Source organism: Hyperolius riggenbachi, chromosome 9, assembly GCF_040937935.1.
Source record: "Hyperolius riggenbachi isolate aHypRig1 chromosome 9, aHypRig1.pri, whole genome shotgun sequence".
NCBI classification, from domain to species: domain Eukaryota; kingdom Metazoa; phylum Chordata; class Amphibia; order Anura; family Hyperoliidae; genus Hyperolius; species Hyperolius riggenbachi.
In genome coordinates this window covers 132,243,202-132,270,855 of record NC_090654.1, presented here as the reverse complement: position 1 = coordinate 132,270,855, position 27,654 = coordinate 132,243,202, and the positions used below count along the sequence as shown (strand labels likewise).

General features: G+C 44.7%; 1 protein-coding gene across 2 annotated transcripts in view; it reads right to left on the bottom strand.

Annotated features, from left to right (window-relative positions):
* The window catches only part of LOC137531739 (SLAM family member 5-like), an 83,300-nt gene that overhangs the window by 7,597 nt on the left and 48,049 nt on the right, over positions 1-27,654 (bottom strand). The window lies entirely within an intron of this gene.

The following is a 27,654-nucleotide window of genomic DNA, read 5'->3' as shown; positions in this document are numbered from 1 at the left end:
ACAGACCAAATGGGAAATAAAGCCTTCCGATAAAGGGGGCAACGTTGTTGTTATGGATGTGCTGGCCTACAGGGATATGTGTATATTCTCGGTCGACGGGATTGCTATGTGCGCGTCTCCGTGTCCAGAGTCACCAGATGCCAGCGGCAATTATTTACCATCATCGATGATGCCTCGAGACGTAGTGTTATAGGTGAGGACATTGTACATTTTCTGAAGGTCCTGCACCCCATCACGCCTACTTTTTACGCCCTTCCGAAAATCCATAAATCTAAAACACGCCCACCTGGGCGCCCAATAGTTTCCGGCCGTGGTTCCCTGACTGAGCGGGTGAGCGTATACATAGATCGGCATCTTCAGCCTCATGTGCAGGCATTTTATTCACTTCAGAAATTAGAGCCAAAGAAGCTTGCTGTTTGGTCCGATACACCAACAGCTATACCATGTAAGGAAAATTCATATCTAGGGACTAGGATCATCGATCCAAAAATAGATAATTTGTATAAGAAGAAGAACAGTAGTCCCCTTAGTATCTATCAATAATAGTGTTCAAACCACAGTAATCTTAGATAATAATAAATCTTTATTGTTAAATTCAAGCGACATGATGATTAAAAACAATTAAAAACAACAATGAGGATCCCCTGGCCTCTTGCCATCCAGTTTCCCTTGTAATGTAATACAATAGAATCACAGATCCGCTCAGTCAAAGGTGGGACCCGGGGTAGTTGGTATGCTGATCAGATGGGCATGTTCAAATAAACAGCCACTTTAGGGTACCAGATTAGAAAATAAAGCAAGCTAAATAGCTGTATCAGCATAGCCAACGTCCTAGGGAGCCACAAGGGTTATAAAGTAGCATGACAATTACTGCTGGTCTAAGGAACTGTGCAAAAATACAAATGCATAAAGTGCTGTGCAATATAGTTGATATGGGTCATATGCAAGACTTCAATGTGAACCAAAAATAGGTGTTGACAATGCTAGAGCAAACAGCAGGGTCCAAGAAGGACTGAAGCTAGTGATGAATAAACAATAGGGGATAGTGCAGGGAGAAAACCAGTGAAAAAATAGGTTGAAAAATAATGAACACAAAACAGGGAGTGATCCCAAACATACCAGAGTCAAATGACCACGTGTATCAGACCCAAGCCCGCAGTAGGTAAAGATCAAATATGCGTATAACCATGTAAAGAAAGCAATGATTCAGGCATCTGAGCAGAGCTTACCCTCGTGTGGGGAATGGGATGGGGCCGTGGGGATCCAGATCCTACCGGTTGCGCCAAAAGCTACCTCAGGGATAACGCTATCTATCAGCTGGTCACTTAAATACTAAACTTCCGCAATGGACGCGGCCGCGTCATCAGCGTGATCAGGCGCGCCGTCGCCACAGCAACGGCGCTGCCGTATCCGCCCCTAAAACTACGGTGGCTCTTGTCAGGTATAGTTCATTGGAATGTATGGGAAACTCAAAGCGGTCTCGATAGAGACATCTAGTGGAAAATAAAAATGCTGCAAAGTCAAGAGAAAAATATAGGTGGAAAGAGAGGAGAATGAGGAAAGAGGCTGCCTGGGACATCTAGTGGTGAAACAGAAAACAGCATCCCTCCACAAAAATCAATGACCATATTGTTATAATTGTATCCACAAGCCAGTATCTACAGACAAAATATCACTAAATACTGGAAAACATTATTAACCCATCAGTGGTTAGGTTCCATATACATTAATTATAAAAAGATATATACAACAATAAATTTGACTGTATTTTTCACAAAGAGAGGTAAGAGTGTAATGCAAAATAGATATGTAGGACACATCCAAAAGAGTCATATCCCTCCTATATTCTTTAGCCCATCATCCTCCTGAGGATTGATCCATGTAGCCATATATAGACTCTTCGTCACTTAATGTATGAGGCATTCAGAATGGAATACAGAGTCCTAAAGGTTCCATCAGGGGGACTGTAACAGATACATAGTGTTAATATTCGTCCTCCAGAAAAATACAAACACATGGGTACATCACCATATCGTCCAAATGTAAAGAAAGTCAGGCCGTCTTACCTCACGGTCCTAGATAAAATAATAGGAAGCTATGCAGACATAATTAAGTAATAAAATTAAAATGATGTAAAAAGGCCAGACCCTCTCACCTTAGGGTCTTGGAGAATATCATACAGAAAGAAAAAGTCAGATCTCCTTACCTTGAGACCCTAGAAAAGGAGACAATATACGTAAGTCTCTAAATTTCCAAAGCCCCCTACACACCCACCAAGGTGATATAGGTCAGAAAAGTATGGTGCCCACATCAGATATGTAACGACCCCAATCTCATGTGGTTGCACTCCAACCTCATTAAGGTGGTAAGAAGCACCCAAACCCAAATTCTTCATTAAGGCCCATAGGGCATCTCGTACCTAATCTATGTATCCACTGTAGCTCTAGCTGTAGCAATCTGATTGTATGATTGCCCCCTCTATTGTTAAGGAAAAGTCTCTTGACTCCATAGACTCTCCATCTGTCCATGTTACCCGGTGTACATAGTAAGGAATGTGCTGCCACTGTGGTGAGCATCTTACCCTCCAGGTTGTCTCTGGGGGCCAATTTTATTGTGGATCGATGTTTCTGTATCCTGATTTTTAAAGGTTTTTGGGTTTGTCCTACGTACCTCTTCCCACAAATGCATTCAAGCATATATATGACCCAGGGAGTTTGGCAGTTTATAAAGTCCTGTAGAAAGACCCTTCTGTCATCTCTATGGTTAATTATAAATTTAGTTGGGGGCATTAGGTTGCAGATCGAGCAATGTCCACACGGGTGACTCCCCTTCACGCTAAGACTCTTTGTAGGCAACGTGTAGTGGCTGTGGCACAGTTGGTCCCGTAAAGTAGGTGCCCTCTTGGCTGTAATTGAGGCTTTCTTGGCTAAATATTGTTTCAAGATAGGATCACTTTGTAAAATACCCCAATGGGACTGTACAATCTTATATATTTTGTTCCATTTGTCATTGTATCTTGTTGTTAGTCTAACTATTTGGTCCCCCCTTGGTTTCTCTCTCTTGGTGGTGGAAGGTTGTAGCAAGGTCTCCCTGTTCGTAAATCTGGCTCTTCTCCATGCTTTTCTCACATATTTGTTTGGGTAACCTCTCTCGCGGAATCTGCATGCCAGTTTCCCTGCTTCTTCCTCAAACGCCTGTGGCGTCGAGCAATTCCGCCTCAGTCTCAAGAACTGTCCCACTGGTACATTCCTCCTTGTTGTGGGCGTATGATAGGAAGAAAAATGCAGCAGGCTGTTAACAGCAGTCTTCTTCCGGTAGAGAGTTGTAATCAGATGTCCCTCCTCATCCTTCATAATATGCAAGTCCAAGAAGTTAACTGTTGTGGAGGAGATATCAGACGTTAAAAAAATATTCATATCATTGGTATTCAGCAGATTCAAAAATCGTTTAAGATCCTCTTGGGGGCCTTGCCATAGGATGAGGATGTCGTCTATGAAACGATGCCACCCCGCAATAGCGGGGTGGAATCGCTCCAGAGACGACACCCACACACACTCTCTCTCCCACCATCCCAAAAATAAATTTGCCACAGATGGGGCGCATTTAGCCCCCATGGCTACGCCCCTTATCTGCAAGTAAAAAGTGTTGTTAAACAGGAAGAAATTATGTTTCAAAATAAATTCAAGTAGTTGAAGTAACCAAGAGTTTCTCCTTTTGTTCTCAATTGTCTCCATATCAAGAAAATATTTCACAGCCCGAATTCCATGATCATGTGATATATTCGAATAAAGACTCTCCACATCACATGTGGCTAGAATGTCATCTGGACCCATTTGTACATCCTGTATTTTTGTCAAAATGTCCGTTGAATCACGGACATATGAGTCAAGGGAGACAACGTGGGGCTGGAGAAAGAAGTCTACAAACGAGCAACACTTCTCACTCAGGCCCCCAATGCCCGACACTATTGGTCGTCCTGGGGGATTTTGTTTATCCTTATGCACCTTGGGGAGAATATAGAAAGTGGGAGTTATAGGTCTTTCTACCCAAAGATATTTAAATTCTTTATTAGTGATAATCTGTTCTGACAGGCCTTCCTCCAGAAGGAGCTTCAGCTCCCCCTGAAAGCACTCCGTGGGATTCCCTGAAAGCTTCCTGTAGAAGTCTATGTTGTTCAATTGTCTATATACCTCTCTCTCATACTGCTCCCTTGGCCAAACCACCACGCTGCCTCCCTTATCTGCCTCCCTAATGATGATGTCAGGTCTCCTGGAAAGGTCTCCCAGAGCTTTCCGTTCTTGGCGTGTCAGATTGTCAAACTCTCTCTCGTTAGTGTTTGGGATCTGTTGGATTTCTGAAGATACCACATCAAAGAACACCTGGACCTGTGGGCAAGTGTTGAAGGAGGGTAGAAATTTTGATGCAGGTCTAAAAGGGGATTGACTTACCCCAGCTTGTGTGCTTTGTTCTTCCAGAAGTGAGATAAAATCAGAAAATATGTTTTTATCTTGCTCATCCAGTCCTAGTGCGTCCAAGGGGGGAACCAAATCATCAGAAGTGTGATAAATTTTCTTAAGCATCAGCCTCCTGCAAAAGAAATAGAGATCTTTTATGACCTCAAATGTATCAAACCTGTTAGTGGGTGAGAAGGTTAAGCCTCTTCTCAATAGGCTTTCCTCTGTCTCAGTAAGCTGTATATCGGATAAGTTAATAATTGATAATACCTGATCATCAGGATGTCCAGAGTTGTTGCTGTTGCCTTTGTGTTTTTTTCCTATTTGTCTCAACTCTTCTAATCTTCCCAAATGATTCAATGCACTACTTTCAAAGTCCGATTCTCCAAAGTCACTGGAGTCAGAAATATAGTCCCTGGGTAGCCTTCCTGCTCCGCCCTGTCCAGATGGTTCTTGTGGATTTGGGACAGGCTTTTTTGGTTTTCTTTTAGGTTTTCTTTTAGGCCTATAAGGAGGTTTGGGGAAGTTTTGACCTCTTCTGTTAGAACAGAAGAGGTCAAAACTTCCCCAAACCTCCTTATAGGCCTAAAAGAAAACCAAAAAAGCCTGTCCCAAATCCACAAGAACCATCTGGACAGGGCGGAGCAGGAAGGCTACCCAGGGACTATATTTCTGACTCCAGTGACTTTGGAGAATCGGACTTTGAAAGTAGTGCATTGAATCATTTGGGAAGATTAGAAGAGTTGAGACAAATAGGAAAAAAACACAAAGGCAACAGCAACAACTCTGGACATCCTGATGATCAGGTATTATCAATTATTAACTTATCCGATATACAGCTTACTGAGACAGAGGAAAGCCTATTGAGAAGAGGCTTAACCTTCTCACCCACTAACAGGTTGGATACATTTGAGGTCATAAAAGATCTCTATTTCTTTTGCAGGAGGCTGATGCTTAAGAAAATTTATCACACTTCTGATGATTTGGTTCCCCCGTTGGACGCACTAGGACTGGATGAGCAAGATAAAAACATATTTTCTGATTTGATCTCACTTCTGGAAGAACAAAGCACACAAGCTGGGGTAAGTCAATCCCCTTTTAGACCTGCATCAAAATTTCTACCCTCCTTCAACACTTGCCCACAGGTCCAGGTGTTCTTTGATGTGGTATCTTCAGAAATCCAACAGATCCCAAACACTAACGAGAGAGAGTTTGACAATCTGACACGCCAAGAACGGAAAGCTCTGGGAGACCTTTCCAGGAGACCTGACATCATCATTAGGGAGGCAGATAAGGGAGGCAGCGTGGTGGTTTGGCCAAGGGAGCAGTATGAGAGAGAGGTATATAGACAATTGAACAACATAGACTTCTACAGGAAGCTTTCAGGGAATCCCACGGAGTGCTTTCAGGGGGAGCTGAAGCTCCTTCTGGAGGAAGGCCTGTCAGAACAGATTATCACTAATAAAGAATTTAAATATCTTTGGGTAGAAAGACCTATAACTCCCACTTTCTATATTCTCCCCAAGGTGCATAAGGATAAACAAAATCCCCCAGGACGACCAATAGTGTCGGGCATTGGGGGCCTGAGTGAGAAGTGTTGCTCGTTTGTAGACTTCTTTCTCCAGCCCCACGTTGTCTCCCTTGACTCATATGTCCGTGATTCAACGGACATTTTGACAAAAATACAGGATGTACAAATGGGTCCAGATGACATTCTAGCCACATGTGATGTGGAGAGTCTTTATTCGAATATATCACATGATCATGGAATTCGGGCTGTGAAATATTTTCTTGATATGGAGACAATTGAGAACAAAAGGAGAAACTCTTGGTTACTTCAACTACTTGAATTTATTTTGAAACATAATTTCTTCCTGTTTAACAACACTTTTTACTTGCAGATAAGGGGCGTAGCCATGGGGGCTAAATGCGCCCCATCTGTGGCAAATTTATTTTTGGGATGGTGGGAGAGAGAGTGTGTGTGGGTGTCGTCTCTGGAGCGATTCCACCCCGCTATTGCGGGGTGGCATCGTTTCATAGACGACATCCTCATCCTATGGCAAGGCCCCCAAGAGGATCTTAAACGATTTTTGAATCTGCTGAATACCAATGATATGAATATTTTTTTAACGTCTGATATCTCCTCCACAACAGTTAATTTCTTGGACTTGCATATTATGAAGGATGAGGAGGGACATCTGATTACAACTCTCTACCGGAAGAAGACTGCTGTTAACAGCCTGCTGCATTTTTCTTCCTATCATACGCCCACAACAAGGAGGAATGTACCAGTGGGACAGTTCTTGAGACTGAGGCGGAATTGCTCGACGCCACAGGCGTTTGAGGAAGAAGCAGGGAAACTGGCATGCAGATTCCGCGAGAGAGGTTACCCAAACAAATATGTGAGAAAAGCATGGAGAAGAGCCAGATTTACGAACAGGGAGACCTTGCTACAACCTTCCACCACCAAGAGAGAGAAACCAAGGGGGGACCAAATAGTTAGACTAACAACAAGATACAATGACAAATGGAACAAAATATATAAGATTGTACAGTCCCATTGGGGTATTTTACAAAGTGATCCTATCTTGAAACAATATTTAGCCAAGAAAGCCTCAATTACAGCCAAGAGGGCACCTACTTTACGGGACCAACTGTGCCACAGCCACTACACGTTGCCTACAAAGAGTCTTAGCGTGAAGGGGAGTCACCCGTGTGGACATTGCTCGATCTGCAACCTAATGCCCCCAACTAAATTTATAATTAACCATAGAGATGACAGAAGGGTCTTTCTACAGGACTTTATAAACTGCCAAACTCCCTGGGTCATATATATGCTTGAATGCATTTGTGGGAAGAGGTACGTAGGACAAACCCAAAAACCTTTAAAAATCAGGATACAGAAACATCGATCCACAATAAAATTGGCCCCCAGAGACAACCTGGAGGGTAAGATGCTCACCACAGTGGCAGCACATTCCTTACTATGTACACCGGGTAACATGGACAGATGGAGAGTCTATGGAGTCAAGAGACTTTTCCTTAACAATAGAGGGGGCAATCATACAATCAGATTGCTACAGCTAGAGCTACAGTGGATACATAGATTAGGTACGAGATGCCCTATGGGCCTTAATGAAGAATTTGGGTTTGGGTGCTTCTTACCACCTTAATGAGGTTGGAGTGCAACCACATGAGATTGGGGTCGTTACATATCTGATGTGGGCACCATACTTTTCTGACCTATATCACCTTGGTGGGTGTGTAGGGGGCTTTGGAAATTTAGAGACTTACGTATATTGTCTCCTTTTCTAGGGTCTCAAGGTAAGGAGATCTGACTTTTTCTTTCTGTATGATATTCTCCAAGACCCTAAGGTGAGAGGGTCTGGCCTTTTTACATCATTTTAATTTTATTACTTAATTATGTCTGCATAGCTTCCTATTATTTTATCTAGGACCGTGAGGTAAGACGGCCTGACTTTCTTTACATTTGGACGATATGGTGATGTACCCATGTGTTTGTATTTTTCTGGAGGACGAATATTAACACTATGTATCTGTTACAGTCCCCCTGATGGAACCTTTAGGACTCTGTATTCCATTCTGAATGCCTCATACATTAAGTGACGAAGAGTCTATATATGGCTACATGGATCAATCCTCAGGAGGATGATGGGCTAAAGAATATAGGAGGGATATGACTCTTTTGGATGTGTCCTACATATCTATTTTGCATTACACTCTTACCTCTCTTTGTGAAAAATACAGTCAAATTTATTGTTGTATATATCTTTTTATAATTAATGTATATGGAACCTAACCACTGATGGGTTAATAATGTTTTCCAGTATTTAGTGATATTTTGTCTGTAGATACTGGCTTGTGGATACAATTATAACAATATGGTCATTGATTTTTGTGGAGGGATGCTGTTTTCTGTTTCACCACTAGATGTCCCAGGCAGCCTCTTTCCTCATTCTCCTCTCTTTCCACCTATATTTTTCTCTTGACTTTGCAGCATTTTTATTTTCCACTAGATGTCTCTATCGAGACCGCTTTGAGTTTCCCATACATTCCAATGAACTATACCTGACAGGAGCCACCGTAGTTTTAGGGGCGGATACGGCAGCGCCGTTGCTGTGGCGACGGCGCGCCTGATCACGCTGATGACGCGGCCGCGTCCATTGCGGAAGTTTAGTATTTAAGTGACCAGCTGATAGATAGCGTTATCCCTGAGGTAGCTTTTGGCGCAACCGGTAGGATCTGGATCCCCACGGCCCCATCCCATTCCCCACACGAGGGTAAGCTCTGCTCAGATGCCTGAATCATTGCTTTCTTTACATGGTTATACGCATATTTGATCTTTACCTACTGCGGGCTTGGGTCTGATACACGTGGTCATTTGACTCTGGTATGTTTGGGATCACTCCCTGTTTTGTGTTCATTATTTTTCAACCTATTTTTTCACTGGTTTTCTCCCTGCACTATCCCCTATTGTTTATTCATCACTAGCTTCAGTCCTTCTTGGACCCTGCTGTTTGCTCTAGCATTGTCAACACCTATTTTTGGTTCACATTGAAGTCTTGCATATGACCCATATCAACTATATTGCACAGCACTTTATGCATTTGTATTTTTGCACAGTTCCTTAGACCAGCAGTAATTGTCATGCTACTTTATAACCCTTGTGGCTCCCTAGGACGTTGGCTATGCTGATACAGCTATTTAGCTTGCTTTATTTTCTAATCTGGTACCCTAAAGTGGCTGTTTATTTGAACATGCCCATCTGATCAGCATACCAACTACCCCGGGTCCCACCTTTGACTGAGCGGATCTGTGATTCTATTGTATTACATTACAAGGGAAACTGGATGGCAAGAGGCCAGGGGATCCTCATTGTTGTTTTTAATTGTTTTTAATCATCATGTCGCTTGAATTTAACAATAAAGATTTATTATTATCTAAGATTACTGTGGTTTGAACACTATTATTGATAGATACTAAGGGGACTACTGTTCTTCTTCTTATACAAATCATGTGCAGGCATTGCCCTCTTATGTCAGGGATACCATGCATCTTTTGAGAATTCTGGAGGGGGTTCATGTCCCCCAGGGTGCATATCTGGTGGCTCTGGACGTGGAGGCGCTGTACTCAAGCATCCCGCACGATCTGGGTGTTGCTGCTGTGGAAACCTTCCTGTGTGAGCTCGATATTAGACGAACAGCCCACAATATTTTTTTATTGGATCTACTTAGATTCTTACTTTTGAATAATATTTTCGTTTTTGATGGGTCACACTACCTCCAGGTGCAGGGGGCGGCGATGGGGACCACGTGTGCCCCGTCTTATGCCAACCTGTACCTGGGGGAGTGGGAACGTGAGATTTTTTCAGACGATGGACTCTCTATGTACCTGTGCCACGTGTTGATGTGGCACAGGTACATCGATGATATCTTCATCGTGTGGACGGGGACATCTGACGAACTTTACCAGTTTGTCAATGTCCTCAATTTGAATACGAAGAATTTACGCTTTACGATGTCAATGGACTCTGAGAAGATTTCGTTCTTAGACATCTGGGTCATAATTGATGATCAGGGCTGCTTGTCTACGAGCTTATACAGGAAGGAAACATCCACCAATGCCCTATTGATGGCTGATAGTTTCCACCCCGGACATACTGTCAGGGGTATCCCTGTGGGCCAGTACCTCCGCGTCAGGAGAAATTGTTCGTCTCCTGATGCATTTGAGAATGAAGCAATGAATCTTAGGTCACGTTTTAGAGACCGGGGATATCCTGATCGCTTACTGCGTCAGGCTTATCAGCGAGCTCGCATGGCTGACCGCAGTGCACTCTTGTCAGTGCACGGGCCCCGGAGAGATGAGGCCAATCCTACACGTTTATGTGTGCGCTATTCTGCACAATATAAAGAAATCACTCGCATTTTGCAACGACATTGGTATATCCTTACCAATGATCCTAAAATTGAGCCTCTAGTGACATCTGAGCCTAAGGTCACGTTTAGGCGTGCACCATCTCTCCGCGACCTGATTGTTAAGAGCCACTTTAAGGGCACTGCGGTTACACGACCCCATTGTATCGTAGCCGGGACCTACGGTTGTGGTGGATGCAATGTCTGTCGGTTTTTGGCCATCGGAAGGGAAGTAACTCTTCCTGGTGGACACCGTTGGCGTTTACAACACTATGTAAATTGTAATACCCATTTTGTGGTTTACCTTCTTATGTGCCAATGTGGCGCGTTTTACATCGGTAAAACGGGCCGCGATTTTAAATCGAGAATTGGTGAACATATAGCCAACATCAAGAGCATTGCGTCCACCACACCGGTTGCGAGACATTTTAGATCTGTGCATGGGGGCGATTTTCGAGGTATACGCTTTGTCGGCCTCGACCGTGTGCACACCACCATCAGAGGTGGCAATTACGATCGTCTGCTCTTGCAAAAAGAGTCTAGATGGATTTTTGAGCTAGGGGCCACTGAACATCCTGGCCTTAACGAAACGGTTGGTTTCGCGGCCTTTTTACCCAACTGATTCACTCTGTCCCCTGATCCATATCACTGTGGATCCTCCCACCCAACCCCTCCTTCTCTCTTCGCCTTGGTCTGTGGAGTATGCGCCCCCTATATACTCTCTCTCCCTTTTTCCCCCCGTGTCTGGTTCCCACCTGTGTCTCCTTGTCTTTCCTGGTGCAGCATCGCTGCACGGCAGGCATTCGATCATTATTACTATTTTTGTTTCACTGTAAGTGATTGTGCCATGCTGGCACACTCTTTGGACATATTTTTGCATTTTGCAATTTTATTGTGTCCATATTTAACATGTTTTGTGAATATGCTGTCTCTGCTCCAAAACCAATGTTTGAATAATTTTGAATAATTTCTGAATGTTTTTGTTTTGTTTGACTGTGTGTTTGTGTTTGGTTCACTTTAGTTAATTCTTCTCTTTTTTGTTAATTTATTTTGTCCCCGTTCTTCAGCCATGCCCCCTCTCTTCCCCCCCCCCGTCCTGACCAACCACGCTGGCCATTTCATCTGCCGCGAGTCGCCGGGATCATTTTTCCGGCACCATGATTGGTTGTGGATGGGAGGGGGAGTCGGGTGACGCGTATGACGCATACGTAATGACGCGTGCGGACATTTGCATGTCCGCTTGCGCGTCTTGCATAAATGACTGGATGCGGGGATTCCTCCCTGTCACGCCTCCCTTCGTAAAAGCCGGTAGACCCGGCGAAACATGTCAGGGCTGCTGGCGTGCTGCTAGCACGGTCCCTGCCTGGAGACCTCCGCATGCTCTCCATTTTCCATCCATGTTCCTTGCCTGGTCATCTCTCAGCCCCTGGGCGTTCATCGGACTGACGACAGCCAGCCCACGGCCCTTTGATCATACAGAGTGATACATTACAACAAACTGCATGAGTGATCTATACAGCCATACCCAGCAGCATTGATGCATGGACCCATTGATATTGGATCTTCTGGTACTCCCCCAGCTGTGAGTTTCCATCAAGGGGTCGAGATACCTGAAAAGTGAGGAGCTAACTGGACTCCATTTAGGCTGCGTCTGGAGTGGGTACAGTATGTTTCCTTCCTGTGCTCATACGCATTTGTGCTTTTGCTGCTACCTTTTCTACTGATTTGGGCTTCGCTTGCTTGCTAACTGACTGTTTGCTGTCTTGTGCTGCTGCATCCGGATTTTTCCCTGCATTTTTTGAACATTGTCAGTTTGCTGTTTGACCCGTCTGGAGGACACTTTGTTCAAGGAATTTCCCCAGGCCTATGTTTGTACCCATCCGGGATCCCCGATCACATTAGGTGATCCTAGGTAGTGGTATGTTTGTTGGATGCGTGCGGGGTGAGGCTCTATGGCAGTGTGTACCGGTGCTTTCTTTTAAAACTTGTTTAAGATGACATTAATAAAATTTGTATATTTTTATATTGAATTTAGTCAATGTGGCTTTATGACTTATGCTCCCCACCCCCCCTTTTTCCTTTACCTTTACGTTTTTCTTTGTTTTCATAAGCCTTTCATGAATGACAGTTGCTAAGACTAATGGCCCATACTCACGGGCCACAATTGTCGCCGCAACACGCGGCGCGCGCGTGTTGCGGCGACAGGTCGCCCGTGAGTATGCGCCGTCGCACGGGCGCGCACCCCGAACTGTCGCCCGTCGCTGATGTCGCCAGGCGATTGGTGCGGTCAATCGCCTGGCGGCAATAGCCGCCGCAACTGTCGCTAGTCCGCGTGAGTACGCGGACTAGCGACAGCAACCTCCATTGAGGTATGCGGAACTTCTGGCGGGGGGGAGGAGGAACGTCGGCGACAGCTTCCGTCGCGCCGCTGGTCCCTCTTCCGCGTGTGTACGCGGAGGGACCTGGCGAGGAGCTGTTGCCGGCCTGTCGCCCACACGCTTACGTGTGCTGGCGACAGGCCACTTTTGCAGCCCGTGAGTACGGGCCATAACTGAAAAAATAGTGTGCAAGTGAGAAGGGAAGCTGGCTGGTATCTTACTATTTTGGAAGTTAAACTGCCATCAGGAAATGCTTTGAAAACAAAAGAAAACCCTGAGAATCCCCCATGAGGAGATGGACTAGCCTAAAACCTATCGGTTCTCTCAGATTTTAACTGCTTACTTTTTTTCGCTGAAGTGGTCCTTTAAAAAAAGTTAACCATTGTAAAATTTGCACATTAAAGGTGCTAGATTTTCAGAATTAGAATCAGGCCTCTTTCACAGTAGTACGTTGCGTTTTGATGCAAATTACAAAGCAATGCCCCCCAAAAAGTTAACTTTTGAATGCCCCCTTAAGATTGCATACAGTAGAGCATACAGGCAATGAAAAGTATGTTTCCAACTCATTACTGAGCAAGTGCAAACAGTCCAGCGCTGCTAATAACGTGTTTGCAGCACTTTCGCTCAACGTGCAGCGTTAGTCACCAACACAACGTGTGCACTGTGAATGGGGCATTGATTTTTTCATTGCAGTGAGTTATTCTGCGTTAAATGTTGTTTTAACGTGCCACTAACGTTTCAGGGTGAAAGAGAATAATTTATTTCACCAAGTACAACATGAGTTGTACCCGGTATTGGTTTTGGCACAAACAGGGTCAGTGGTGGTACCGTAAGCATACATAGGTACAGTAGATATACAGTATATACACAGTGCATACATGTACATACATTAGATAGACACAGTAGTTACAATGCATATAAAAGGCATAGAGTAGAAAGTGGTCATAGCTAGAGGGGTCCGTAAGAATGGACCCAGGAGAAAGTACCAGGGGCACATCTGCTGCAGTACATGGCACTCAAAGGCTTCTCCAGCGATAATTTGAATCAGATGCCCCCCAAGTCTATGGTGAAGAAGAGAGAGAGAAGAGTAAGGAGAGAAAGGAGAGAAACGATGGATAGCGAGACAGAAGGTGTACAAGAGCAGTGAGGAATGAGGACATGAGAAAGAAAGCAGTGGAAAGTAAGACCCCCTGCAGTGCAACCTAGCCCATTTAATGTCCCTGTAGAAGGATCAGACCTTGGCAGGAAATCGGCACCAAATGCTGGAATGGCAGAGACTTTGGGGGGTCCTTGGCCTCACTCACTGTGCCTCTGGTAAAGACTTCAGCTATACAATAGGAAAGACGACAGGCCGGGCACCAGCTGAGTTACTATGCCAATTTATTTCATCCCATCCAATGACAGATACAGAGAAAAAGTCAGGCAGCAGGCCTAACAGCCGTTTCGCAAGCTTACAATGCTTGCTTCCTCAGAGACCTGAGGGTCTCTGAGGAAGCAAGCATTGTAAGCTTGCGAAACGGCTGTTAGGCCTGCTGCCTGACTTTTTCTCTGTATCTGTCATTGGATGGGATGAAATAAAATGGCATAGTAACTCAGCTGGTGCCCGGCCTGTCGTCTTTCCTATTGTATACCATTTAATGTCCCGCTTGGCATTTAATGTCCTGTGTAGTAAGGTGCCAGTTCGGTGGGCCCCTGCCAGATGCTGGATTATATAAGCCTGGCAGACCCCGTGGAGACCAGGTGGAGGGTGGCTACTCCAGGTTGGTGGAGCAGGGCCCGACGGCTGGGGGACTAGGATGGCCTCAGTCAGCAAAGTTCCTCTGTGGAGGGACTGGATATGGATAAGACTATTATAACCTGCTGCTATAACTTGTTCTTCATGGAGTATGAAGAGAGCATCAAGAGGTCCTGCTGCTCATTACTAATGCAGAAATGTGTGCAGTCTGTACTCCTAATAGTACTGTTGCCATGGTTGTAAAAAAGTTTGCAGTCAGTTTTTGAAAATCATATATCTTACATAATTACTACTCCCCTAGCACAGGTTATTTTCCCTTTAAGTGGACCTGAACTATTGCACAGTACACAAGGAAAACACAGAGAAATGCACATTTGTGTATTTAGAGAGAAAAGCCTAATTCCTCCTCATCTGTAAGTAATCCCAAGTATAATTTGTCAGCACAGAAATTTGTCTCGGCAGACACAGCTAATATGTAAAAACAGGATGTTAACCCTTTCTCTGCTTCCACAAAACCAGGAAGTAGACACACTGCAAATTTATTGCAGGAGTTCTGTAAACTGTAACAAAGCGATGCTTTTCTTTAAAGATTATTATGCTGTTGCTTATTTTGATTCAGTTTGTCACTAAAAATAATTCACAAGACATAAATCTCAACCCTAAAACATCCCAAATTCTATTCTCTTGCTTGTCACAATCAAAATGATACCCTATATACATAATCAGATAGCTTTTTGGCATACAGCAGACTGTTAACCACGAGTAGCAGCAATGGCTTTTTCAAGACCATTTTTCTAACCAAAATTAATTGAGTCGTTATTTCTTAACAAAGCCCTTGGAGCTTCTGAACATTCAAAAGAAGCCATAAATGTCAACATTCTGAAAACTAGAGACCCAGGCCTACTCAGATATTGTTATTTTGTAACGTTTGGACTTATGTGGTTCTGCTGAAATTTGACCAAAATGTTGAAAATGTAATTTTTTTTATAGTTTTTTTTTTTTTTTTACTTTATAACTAAAAAGAATTCACATGACATGGGCCTCAACCCTAAAACACCCAAAATTCTATTCTTCTGCTTTTCACAGTTAAAATGATACCCTATATACATAATCAGATAGCATTTTGGGTACACAGCAAACTGGTAACCACAGGTAGCACCAATGTTTTTTTCAAGGCCATTCTTTTTAACCAAATATTATAGTGTCATTCTTTCTTAGCAAAGCCCCTGGAACATCCAAGAGAAACCATAAATGTCACCATTCTGAAAACTAGAGATACAAGCCTACTCAAATATTGCTATTTTGTAACATTTGGATTTCTGCGGTTTTACAAAAATTTTACAAACTTAGAAAATTTAAATTTTTAACAGTTTTTCACTTTGTCACTAAAAAGAATTCACATGGGGGAGTGGTCTGTATGAGCATGTGAGAGGACGCGGCTTCTAGGACTCTCTCTCTAGGCTGCTATAATCCTACTTAATCCTTCTCACTGGGTGATCCTAGACTGCAGCCGGACCCATCTGCCTTTTCCCCTTCTCCATCTGCATGGATTGTTGGTGAAATGCCTCCAAAAGCATCCGATAAAAAGGAGGAAGATAAAGACAAAGTTGTAGGCCCTCTGGACAAGTTCAGGCGTACTACCCAAGATGGCGCCCAGGTGGATGAGGACACAGCTCGCATATTGGAGACTATTACTGCTATGTATGCTTACCTGGCAGATTCACTCTCAGTACAGGTGGTCGAGGTGAAGACTGACCTGCAATTTCTCCGCACCTATTTGGGCAACTTCAGAGAGCGTGTTGGTGAGACCGACTTCACTACTCGAGGACGACTTCTGACCTGTCTTGCAGAAGACTCGAGCCATGCAGGCGCAGCTGAAAGCTATAGTGGTGCGACAAGAGGACACGGAGAACAGCCTTCGCCAGAACACCATCCATCTGGTAACCCTGCCTGAAAAGGCTGAGGGGTCGATCCAGCGCGCTTTTTGGAAGACCTACTTCTCTCGCAATATAGCGCTGAGACCTTCACTGGCACATTCTCCGTTGACTACTCGGGTCCCGATTCAAGGGGCCCCTCCGCACACATTCATTGGTATTGGATTGCTTCACTTTAAAGACCGGGTATAAGGAACCTGCTTGGTAATAATAATGTTTCCAGGAGGAATCCGTCGCTTCCGGGTCTTGGCGCTTGTTCCCCGCTGATGACGCTGCTGCTGGAACGCAGGCCACACATTCTGATAGGCGGAGGGCGCGTTCCCAGTTCGCCTTACACAGATGTAAACATTATTCAGCTGACAGCACGGTGTCAGCTGACACTACAGCTGACACCTAGGTAGGTGTACCGCTGTGTGATTGGATGTGCGGAGTGTGGACGGCCACTGATTGGATGAAAATTGTATTTAAGCTTGCAGAGTGCACCCAGTCATCGCCCGTGGTAAGCATAGCTGAGGCTAGTTGATGGGTGCGCATTCACATTGTCTGAATTACTGGAACTCGACCTTGGCTTGTGTTTGACCATTTTTGTCTGCTGTTACTAACCCTTGCTTTGTTACCTGGATACTCTTGCCTGCTGCCTGGACCGACCTCTGCCTGTTACCTGGATACTCTTGCCTGCTGCCTGGACAGACCTCTGCTTGTTACCTGGATACTCTTGCCTGCTGCCTGGACCGATCTCTGCTTATTGCCTGGTTACTCTTGCCTGCTGCCTGGACTGACCTCTGCTTGTTACCTGGTGACTCTTGCCTGCTGCCTGGACCGACCCTTGCTTGTTTACTGGGCACTCTAGTTTATATCTGGACTGACCCTTGCTTGTTTCCTGGATAATCTTGCATGTGGATCTTGCATGAACTGCCTGTTTCCTGAACCATCTGTCATTACTGACAATCGATGCTGAGGGCCTCATCCACCTAAATAAAGGTACTAGTCCTGTGTTATACTTATGAACTATTGAAGTGTGTTATACTTGCCTCAGTGGTGTTCTGGCGGGTTATTGTCCTCTCTACTTCAGTCTGTATGCCTTGCACGTTAAGACCTGGGAGTAGTCAGGAGACAAATAAAGTGTCCTGTTCACGCGGGGGCTTGTCTATAGGTGGGTCAGACCGTGGGTCAGACTCAGAGCCGTGGCAATAGATTGGGGCATAGAGACTGATTGGGGACATAACCTGTCAAGCCTTACACCGGGACACGGTTCTCCGCCTTGCGTGTGAAAAAGGAAATATACGCCTAGACAACGTGGAGGTGTCTATCTTTCCGGATTTTGGAGTTGAGACACAGAGACAATGGGCCAGCTTCCAAGAAGTTAAGCGTAATCTTCGTCAACTTGACTTTAAGTATGCCATGCTGTTTTCAGCTTGTCTACGAGTGAATGTGAATAGTAAAACGGATTTTTTCGACTCTGCCTCTGATGTTTCGGCATGGTTGGAGTCATGGTTGGACAGCAGCTTCAACTCCCCACAACCTGTAATGTCTATAACTGATCTTCTACATCTGCACCTGGTGCTATGGTTGTTTAGTTTACTGGGGCCCTAATTTCTGACTTGCCCATGGGCGGACATATGCCATTTGTGCACCTTTACCCCCCCTTTTCCAGTTTGCATTATCTGGGGTCCCCCCCCCCCCCCGGTGAGTTTGCTCCCGTTTTCCTACTGCAGCAAGTTATGTGTGATTGAAGCCCTGTGGTTATGCACAGGCCTTCCAGACTTACTGTATGAATGACTGTTGAGGCATACTGCCTTATTTCTATTAAAGTGAATCCAAGATGAACTTTTACTCATTGCATAATTGTGTTCCTTACATATAGTTTATAGGGCATTCCTCAAGCCAAATACTTGTTTTGTTTTGTTTTAATACCCTAATTTCCTATAAACTAAATAAGCCACACCCACAGCTTCTCCAGAGTGCCTTGGCGCTTGCAAGGGATTGTGGGATTTCAGTCTGGGCAGGTGAAAAAGGTGTTACTAGCTATAGATTTCAGAGGCAGAGTTTTCACAATCTGAGAGCTGCAGTGCAGATACAGATCAGTTGCCTGTGTAATGGAGGAGATAAGAGTGGAGTTTTCACAGAATATGCAAATTAGCATACCTAGATACAGATAAGCTTGCCTGTGTGTGTAATTGTGTAATAGTGACAAGCAGAAAACATGTCTGCTCCCATTGTATCACAGGAAAAAATATTAATATACTGTTGAAGCTGTTTGAAGATAGATTTGCTGTGTAAACTATCTAAACTTTAGATAAGATATATAGACAAGTCACTTGTTATATTTAGTTTTTCATCTCGGATCCGCTTTAAGCTAAGTGTGTATTGTGCATCTTTGCCTTTAATCTGTTCTCTTTTACAGGAACATGCTCATCCTTTGTATTGCTGTTATATGTTTACTAATGACCCTCTTTCCTTGCAGCCTGGCTTTATTTGTTAGTCATTAGAGATGTCACGAACAGCAAACGTGAACTTCTGCAAATGTTTGCAAACATGCGAACCGCCATAGATTTCAGTGGGCAGGTGAATTTTAAAACCTACAAAGACTGTTTCTGGCCACAAAAGTGATAGTAAAGTTGTTTCAAAGGGTCTAACACCTGGACTGGGGCATGCCAGAGGGGAATCCATGCCAAAAGTCCCACCAAAAATTACGTAGTTGACGCAAAGTCAGGTTTTAATCCCTAAAGGGCAGAAATCACATTACATTCCCTCAAATAATTCACTCGAGTGGTACTGTGTGTGCAACTTAATGTAGCAACAGCACTAGTTTTCACACAGCTCTGGGTGTCAGTGGGCTGTGGAGTGTCACACACAGAGTATCAGAATACAGTGAATACAGTGAAATAATAATGCACTGAATTGGTACGGTGCGTGCAACTTAATGTAGTGTGCTCTGGGCAGGGCTGGTTCTCTCATGAGGCAAGGTGAAACATTTGCATCAGGCACAAAGATTTCAGGTGCAGCATTTTTGTACTGTGTGCACCTTCCTGAGCAGGAATGGAGTGGCTGAGGGTGAGCAGTTTGTTTGTCACAGACTCACAGCCAGCCAGTGTGCTATTGTATTGAGCTGCAGCATGTCATGTGAGAACATTAAATGAAGCAGAGTAAATTGTCAGGTGCTGTGTGTCACAGGGCCCCTAGTGGCCAGAAAGCACAATGCCTTCCAATTTGTTTCAGCACACAGACCATGCAAGCTGTTTTCGCAATCGGTGCGCAGAAACCGCTGGAATTTTGGCAGCAGACCGACTAGAAGGGAGCCTGTGAGTTACGGTAATTACAAATTACACACTATTTCAGAGTATAACTGCCACCACCTCTGTTACCATGGGACAGAGGAGCCCCCTGACTGGCTGATTCTAGACCTGCAAATAAAAACAGTTAAACACCCGCTATTCTATCTAGCTAGCAAAAATAGTAGCGACTCTTCAGAAGTCAGGGTTCAGTTGGTGCAGCTGAATAGCAGGATAGCTGAATAAACAAATTACGTTAGCGTTGTTTATTAAATCGCAATATAAAATATACAGAAAATTATTAAAATCAACAATTATAGAAACATTAATAGCCAGTATGAAAATAAAAGGGAGAAAATACTTAGGATCGTGGAAATATGTCCTTTCTGGGAAAACTCGTAAAGTTCCTTTGTTTCAGAATCAGGAGCAAAGTTCAGACAAGATGGCCGCTAACCACATGGTCCTCTGGCTAGCAGCATGCTCTTGTGTAGATGGGATTTGGAGGACTGAGGGAGGAGCCCCTGTCAAACACTTTTGACTGATCCCCCTCTTTGGGTGGAATCTCAGGTCCAGCCCAGGGGTTGGACAGGGTGCGGTTAATTCCCTGGGTGAATTCCCAAATATGACATTTTCCATATCTCGGCGTACACTTCCCGCACACACTTAACGGGCACAGATTCATATTCCTCAAAACATGACAGTTCATATGACACCAAACTTGGGCGCTTTTGCATGCCCGGTTACGAAATAGCGGAATACCTCGGGTTCTGGGTATATCAGTGGCCTCAATTTAATATCAAAATATTCACAAGATCCGCACCAGCAGAATGAGATAACTTCCACATCTCTCCTATGAACGGTATTCCTAAAACATGTTAAAAATCATAAACTCCATGTACTCTAAACTGGCCACCTGGCTCTGGCCAGTCTGTGGGAAGCAGTTCTTTGAATAGGCTCACCAAATGGTGGAGCAATTGACACCTATCTGAAGTTCTGCCAGAGTGCAGAATCCTGTGTCCCCAGGTAATTAAAAATAAACACTAGTCTCTTGAACACAAGAGTCTGTTCCTAGTTCATTAGCAAATCAACAGAGCCATTATGCAGTTAAGCTAATGCTATCTCTCTGCTGAACAGAAAGAGAGAGCCCAGATTGACTGCAGATAGCCACAGACAGCCAATTCAGATTCTATCTTAATCGCAATCGGTGCAGAAAATCGATTGCGATCGCATTTTTTCACGAGCGGTTCATGGACGCCGTCTGCGGCCACGCAACCGTCCGTGACACTGTGCGATCATTCCAAATCAGGGGTGGGGGCACATCCTCACAAGTTTGCCTCTGGCAGCAAAAAGTCTAGAACCAGTACTGACTCTGGGTGTCAGTGGGCTGTGGAGTGTGACACACAAAAAACAAAAACCACAGGAGATCGATGTACTAGCCCTCAAATGGCCTGTTTGGGGTTCTTTCACAGCAAGTGAGGAACAAAAACACAGGCCAAGCTAATGCTTTCCCTACCTATCTGCAGCAAGTCTGACCCTGCTCTTACTAACAGTCAGCAGCCAGCAGAGAATGAATCCAATATGACTACTGCAACTGCTTTTTAATAGGTGGGTGGGGGGTCCAGGGGGGGGGGGGTGCTAGCTGATTGGCTGCCATTCCGGCACACATCTCCATCCCTTCTGCTGTCTATTTAATCTAGTCTCTAAGTCAGATATGACTGTAGTCAGATGTGCATTAATTTTAAGTGCATAATTTGAAGTGCACAGCAAAAGACCCGAATTAGACCAGAAAGATCTACTTAACTGCACATAGAGATCTGCTTATTCTCTGAACTGACACCACATTCTTCTCATTACAGGTACGCATACGATCTGCATCTGATTTCATATCTGTCTTCATGCAATTTCTCTCTGCAATCAAACAACTCTCGCTTATGTTCAACTTTTACCTGCATTGCTTTTAACTTTATGGTACGCATACATAATTGTGACCATTTCCTGGTGCCAGGCCTTATGCTGCAATGTGTGCTTAAAGGGAAGGTCCAAGCAAAATAAAAAAATGAGTTTCACTTACCTGGGGATTCTACCAGCCCCATGAAGCCATCCTGTGCCCTCGTAGTCACTCACTACTGCCCCAGTCCCCCGCTGGCAGCTTTCCGACCTCGGAGGTCGGCGGGCCGCATTGCGTACGTTTTTACGCATTCCCACTAGTGCAGGATTATTAACACATACATTTTTACGCATTACTGGTTCAATGCGTAAAAATTTACGCATTGAACCAGTAATGCGTAAAAATGTATATGTTAATAATCCTGCACTAGCGAGAATGCGCAAAAACTTACGCAATGCATGGGGCTGGTAGAAGCCCCAGGTAAGTGAAACTCATTTTTTTATTTTGCTTGAACCTTCCCTTTAATTAATTAGTCATAATTTGCATGTCTGTAGACTGACCCAGCCTCCCACAGCCCATGCCTGGCCATTCACACCTGATCCTCATTCCAGCACACATCTCCATCCCTTCTGCTGTCTATTTAATCTAGTCTCTAAGTCAGATATGACTGTAGTCAGATGTGCATTAATTTTATGTGCATAATTTGAAGTGCACATCAAAAGACCCGAATTAGACCAGAAGGGAACAGAGGGAACTGCCAGGAGACTCTGCACTTCGGTTACATGGTTTGCTATTTAACTGGTTTTTATCTGTTTCACCATATGCTTGCTTGTTTCTGCAATTCCTGTATCTAAACATACCCCACCCTCCTGCTGTCAGCTATCTATCTCCCTATATAGTACTTCAAAATGTATAAGATGTTTCTCTCAACCACTTCATTTTGCCTTCTGCTCCTGAAAATTCACATGTCACTTCATCCTCCCACTGCCAGCAACACCATACTCATTGCTCCCTCTCTGCTATCGTCTCCCCTTCTCTCTAGCCACGAACTATTCCTATTTCTCTGCTCACACTACCCCTCCTCTGCTCTCACTAAACCTAACTTGCATACACACAAGTCTCACCCCCACATCTCTCTGCTCTGCCTACTACTACTCCTGGCTTCTGGGGACATATCACCAAACCCAGGGCCCACTCCTAGACCTCACACTGCTCAGACTACAACTCATTCCACCAATAACAAACCCTACCACCTCCCCTCCCAGAACACCTACAACCTTATTGACATCCCCCTTCTTCCTAGCTCTCCCCTCCCCATATCTGGGGCTCTATGGAACTCCCGCTCAGTCTGTAATAAACTGGCCTTTATTCATGACATGTTTATCTCCAACACTTTCACCTTTCTGGGGCTCACTGAGACATGGCTAACTCCATCAGACACGGTGTCTCCAGCTGCTCTAACACATGGTGGTCTAAAATGTAGTCATGCCCCTAGTCCTGGCCACAAACAGGGAGGCGGGGTGGGGATCCTCCTCTCTGAACACTGCTCCTTTAAGCCACTCACACCACTGCCCGCACTCTCACTCTCATCCTTTGAAGTTCATGCTGTCCGTCTCTACTCTCCATACCACATTCAGATTGTTGTTATCTACCGCCTGCCCGGTCCAGCCTCTACTTTCATTGATCACTTTTCAGCATGGCTTCTCCAGTTCCTCTCCACTGATATACCCTCTATCATCATTGGAGATTGTAATATATAGGTAGCCAGATGTTTTGCTAGATATATAGGTAGCCAGAGGTTTTGCTAGGACAGCCAAACGCATGATTGGCTGGCTGGGGGGACCTTCTTACCTTCTCCATCAATTCTTCTCTACCGTCAACTCCTCCAACACTACACCATATGGTCATGCGCAGGAACTACTGCAACCTGGATCTGAATACCCTGACTGAGGCCTGGCAACCTCTAAGTACACTACACAGACCCGGAGGCAGCATCCAGTTACTTATTTAGTGTAGTCTCCTCTGCCATGAATTCAGCTGCCCCACTCACCACCACCTGCCCCCGCCAAACTACCAGGCAGCCCTGGCTCACTGAACAAATCAAAAAGCTGAAAAGGCGCTCCAGGGTGGCAGAAAGGTGCTGGAGAAAGAGCACTGCTGTAGAGGACTTCCACCACTAAAAACAAACTATGCAGGAGCTCAGGGATGCCCTCACCTCTGCTAAGCAGTCTTATTTCTCCTCGCTCATTTCCTCACAGTCCCACAACCCAAAACAATTGTTCAACACCTTTAATTCCCTACTTCGTCCCCCACCTCCTCCCCCTACCACATGTCTGTCAGCTGACGACTTTGCATCATAATTTACAAGCAAGATTGATGCAATATGTACTAGCTTCAACACGCAACCACTTTTACCAGCTCAACCATCACCTGTAGATTCCTTCTGACCGCCTACACCCTCGCCCACTGCTAACTGCCTTCTCCCGCCCCCGATCCACAAGACCACTCACCACACTCACTGAACAGTGTCTTTCCTCACTAATCTCCAAAGCACATCTCTCTACCTGTGGCCTGGACCCCATTCCCTCCCATCTAATCCCCCAGCTTTCCTCCTCCCTTAATCCCGCTCTAACAACTCTATTCAATCTTTCTATCTCCACTGGCACTTTTCCTTCCTTATTCAAACAAGCTATCATCACACCACTTAAAAAAAAAACCCTGTCTTGATCCAACTTCTCTATCCAATTACCGTCCTGTCTCGCTCCTCCCCTTTGCTTCTAAACTGCTGGAACGTCACATCCATTCAGAATTGTCTGCCTTTCTCTCTACCAACTCCTTACTTGACCCCTTTCAATCTGTATTCCGCACACACCATTCCACCGAAACTGTCCTCACGAAGGTTGCTAATGACCTACTGGTAGCTAAATCGAAAGGCCAATTCTCCATTCTAATACTCCTTGACCTTTCTTCTGCCTTTGACACGGTTTATCATGCTCTGCTTCTGCAGACACTGTCATCTTTAGGAATCAAGGGACAAGCACATTCTTGGATCTCCTCTTATCTCTCTGAACGCTCTTACACTGTGTCCTTCTCTAACACCAATTCCTCCCCACGCCCACTGTCTGCTGGTGTTCCTCAAGGCTCTGTTCTTGGGGCACTTCTTTTCTCAGTCTGCACTTGTGGCCTGGGACAACTAATTAACTCTTTTGGCTTCCAGTATCACCTCTATGCGGATGACACCCAAATCTATCTCTCAGCTCCTGATCTGTCATCACTACTATCTAGAGTCCCCGACTGTCTACGTGCCGTTTCTGCATTTATGTCCTACCGCTTCCTCAAACTCAACATGAGTAAAATGGAAATTGTGATTTTTCCACCATCGCTATCTACACCCCCACCAATTGCAACCATAATGGTAGACAACACCCCAATAACCTCAACCACTAAGGCCTGCTGTTTGGGGGTTATACTTGACTCAGAGCTCTCCTTTAAACCTCACATTGCCTCATTAACCACCACCTGCTATTTCCAGCTAAAAAATATATTCCGTATCCTTCCTCACACAAGAGGCACCAAAATGCTTGTACATGCCTTAATCATCTCCCGCCTAGACTACTGCAACACCCTGCTCTGTGGTCTACCAAAAAAAAGGCTAGCACCTCTCCAATCCCTTCTAAATTCAGCGGCCCGTCTCATTCACCTCTCAACACGCTCTTCCGATGCAGCCCCACTGTGCCGTTCTCCCCACTGGTTACCCATTACCCAGAGGATCCAGTTTAAACTCCTGACTCTAACATACAAAGCCCTCCATGGGTTGTGCCCTCCATACATCTCATCACTAATCTCAAGATATTGTCCCTCCCGCAACCTCCGCTCCTCCCAAGTAATTCTCCTGGCCTCTAAGCTGATCACCTCCTCTCATGCTTGCATCCAAGACTTTAAACGAGCATCATCCCTTATCTGGAACCCTCTTCCACAGCCTGTACGTCATGCTCCAAACCTGGACATCTTCAAACGCACTCTTAAAACACACCTTTTCAGACAAGCTTATAACATTCTATAGCCCTTATTTACTTATCTGACACAATGTAATCAGAGGCAAAGGGTCACTGCCTCATCCATCCTCCACCCCCTTACCTAGTGTGTCCCCCACTACCCATTAGATTGTAAGCTTGCAAGGGCAGGGTCATCCTCCTAATGTTTACTGTTTTGTCACAATATTTGTGCTGCTTGGAACGCTGTTGTACATTTTGTTAGTGTATCTATGTTCCCCTTGTCTTATTGTGCTTTGTAAAGCGCTGCGGAATATGTTGGCGCTATATAAATAAAAAATAATAATAATAATATTAATGTGTCTGCTAACTGTGATGTAAGGGGTCAAAGTTTGGCTCCATGATGATGTATAGGGGGTGGGTCAAATGCACCATATGGTCGCAGTTTGCCGAGAATGCGAACAGCTAAAATTCACCGGGTGCTGTCTGCCGGCGAACTGTTCAGGCCAACTCTATTAGTCATGTTAGGCCTGGTTTTTGCAATCCCTTATAGTTTACTTGTATTATTTTATGGGGACTTAGGTTCATTATCTCCTTTCTATATAGGGCCTTACTGGATCTGTTATATATGTCTATCTTCATTTTCATATCTCAGATCACGTGTTCAATATGTGTTAGCGTTACTGGTTCTATTGGGTCTGTGGGTTCTCCCCGGGGCTGTTGTGTTGAGGCCGGGCCAGGGGAAAGGGGTACTCCCCACTGCAGGTTTGTGGTGGGGTAGTTCACTCCCCGCTCCACCAATGATAGCCCGGAGGGGGGCTCTTCCTCCGATAGTTGTACATGCTGACATTGAGCGTCCAACCGGGTGTTTCCCCCTACTGGTTTATTCAGTACTGCCCTATGTTTCCTGTTTGGAATGCCGTGGATGGTTCATCCCTGGTATTTCTTGTGGTTGGTGCCTTTCAATCCAATGAGTTACTCTGGGATAAGCTCTGGCTAACTGTGTTATGTCAAGAGCAGGGGTTCTGTTGTTTTATGTTATTGTTTAGGTTTTTTCAGTGCATTATTTGTTTGGTGGATCCGGCATGTTTTTTCAGTGTTTGGTGGGCCTCTGTAGAAAGGTTAAACCAGTGGTCCTCAAACTAAGGCCCGTGGGCCAAATGTGGCCCCCTGAGCATTTTTTACCGGCACCCAACACTAATTATATTAAAAAAATAGCTGCGATCAGCTACATCTTTAAATATTGGTGGTCCACATATGAAATAGCAGTGCTGGCACCACCCATCCACATGGAAGCCAGAAAGCAGTAATTTGCTGGTTTTCAATCAAATTCCACATCAGGTAACACTGCTGTCCAATTGGACTGTGGGTTGTCACCTGGGTATGCTTCACTGTGCACAAAGACTTCTACATCGTTTTATGTATACTCAGGCCCCCCAGCCGTCTGAAGTATGTTGACGTTTGGGGGCCCCTGGATAAAACGGTCAGTGGTTTTAAATTTCCTGCAGAAGCAAGATGTGGATGTTATTGCTCTGCAGGAGACCCATTTGGATGGCGTCATGTCTCTCTCACTATGCAGGCCCTGGATTGGCCAGCATTATAGTTCAATTTTCACCTCACACACTTGCGGTGTTTCCCTTTTAATTACAAAACGTGTGCATTTCCAACTGATTCACAGTGACGTTGATGGGGAGGGCAGATACATATTTATCCACTGTCTATTGTATAACGTTCCAGTGCTCTTGCTGGCTATATACTGTGCTGCCCATAATTATTCATACCCCCGGCAAATTTTGACTTAAAGTTACTTTTATTCAACCAGCAAGTAATTTTTGACGTTAAATTACATAGTTGTTTCCCAAAAGATAATAAGATGATATACAAGAGGCATTATTGTGGGAAAAAAATGTTTCTCGGCTTTTATTTACATTTGTGTAAAACGTGTCTAGTCCAAAAATATTCATACCCTTCTCAAAAAAAGTCAATAGAAAAGCCTTTATTGGCTATTACAGCAGCCAAACGCTTCCTATAAGTGCAGACCACCTTTTTGCATGTCTCCACAGGTATT